The 1763-nt window shown below is 45.8% G+C and overlaps 1 long non-coding RNA gene across 1 annotated transcript; it reads right to left on the reverse strand.

Annotated features, from left to right (window-relative positions):
- Positions 1-304: 304 nt before the first annotated feature.
- On the reverse strand, positions 305-1228 carry LOC108283275. Its single transcript, XR_001816753.2, has 2 exons — positions 370-1228; positions 305-334 (listed from the first exon to the last, which is right to left on the reverse strand). It is a non-coding gene; the product is annotated as an uncharacterized LOC108283275 (long non-coding RNA).
- Between the last annotated feature and the right edge of the window lie 535 nt (positions 1229-1763).

A 1763-nucleotide genomic window follows, 5' to 3' on the forward strand; every position in this document is an offset into this window, starting at 1 on the left:
AGTGCAGTAGCACGCAATCTCAGCTCACTGCAACCTTCACCTCCTAGGTTCAAGTGATTCTCCTGCCCCAGCCTCTCCAGTAGCTGGGATTACAGGCACCCACCACCAAGCCCAGCTAATTTTTGTAATTTTTTTTAGAAAAGACAAAAGTTTCACCATGTTGGTCAGGCTGGTCTCAAATGCCTGACCTCAGGTGATCCAGCCACCTCGACCTCCCAAAGTACTGGGATAGCAGGCATGAGCTACTGCGTCCAGCCTCATTTACTTTTTTTTTTTTTTAGGATGGAGCAATGCTTTATTTTTACACACTTTGACAAGGAGGTTTTCCATAAACCTCGTGGGCAGAACACCCAGGTTGTTTCCATAAACAACCTTTCCAGTGGAGAACAGAGAACATGAAAATTGGCCTCCAGATATCAATAGCTGTGTCTGCTCAGGGCCGAGGCTCCCCCTTGCCCATGTGGTGAGGTGGAGGGGTGCACTTCCCTTCCTTCATCAGTTTTTCCCGTTGCCTCCAGATGGTATCCATACATTTAATCGTTTTTTTCTGAAGTATATACTCTATGAAATCATATTCTATCTTGCACTCTTTCTCTGCCCAGATAGTACCGATTCCATGTTCACGTTCTCTCCATTTTTCAAAAGCATGGCATCGAGCAGGAAACTTGTAGGGCTGTTCAGCACTTCGGATTGTCCACTACTGATCTAGGTTAATGCCGAACCTTTTCTGCATGTCCAAGAAAGGCATGGCTATCCGATTCTCGTGGCCTTGTCTCTTCTCTGGCCTCCCCTCATTTACTTTTTAAAAAATCTCACTACTTATCACCTGTCCTTCCGAGCTGTTCATGAGGTTAGGCTATGTGCCTTCTGCTTATTTATTTAGCAATGGAAACTGGTGAAATAATGACTGAAAACACCTAACACCACTCTGATATACTCCAGAAAGACGCATAATTCCTGAGAACATTCTTCCTCTGTCCAGAGCAAAAGTAGTGCCCAGTTTCCCTTCTTGCCCTTAGAACTTCAAGAAGGAATTCTGTCCACGTAGTCTTTTCTATTTGGGGAACATAACTGCCTGACTGCTGTGCTGTTTGTTAGGTTTCATGGTTATCTGGAGAAGGGTACTCCTACACCTTTTCTTAAGAAAAGAATTGCTAATTATCAGTTAAGGCAGTATAATCTCTTTAACTTCTGACAGAATCTTGTTAGGGCCTCTGAGGATGGGTCAAAACTGATTTAAGGCTGAGCACTGTGACTCATGCCTGTAATCCCAACACTTTGGGAGGCCAAGGCAGGCGGATCACTTGAGGTCAGGAGTTGAAGACCAGCTTGGCCAACATGGTGAAACCCCATCTTTATTAAAAATAAAAAATACAAAAATTAGCCTGGTGCAGTGGCACACCCCTGTAATCACAGCACTTTGGGGGGCAAAGGTGGGTGGATCACCTGAGTTTCGGAGTTTGAGGCCAGCCTGACCAAGATAGAGAAACCCCATCTCTACTAAAAATAGCCAGGCATGGTGGTGCATGCCTGTAATCCCAGCTATGTTGGAGGCTGAGGCAGGAGAATCGCTTGAACCCAGGAGGCAGAGGTTGCAGTGAGCTGAGATCATGCCATTGCACTCCAGCCTGGGCAACAAAATCAAAACTCCATCTCAAAAAATATATATATACAAAAATTAGCCAGGCGTGGTGGTGCATGCCTGTGATCCCAGCTACTCGGGAAGCTGAGGCAGGAGAATCACTGGAACCTGGGAGGCAGAG

The sequence above is a fragment of the Cebus imitator genome, unplaced genomic scaffold, assembly GCF_001604975.1.
Source record: "Cebus imitator isolate Cc_AM_T3 unplaced genomic scaffold, Cebus_imitator-1.0 Scaffold258, whole genome shotgun sequence".
NCBI lineage: Eukaryota > Metazoa > Chordata > Mammalia > Primates > Cebidae > Cebus > Cebus imitator.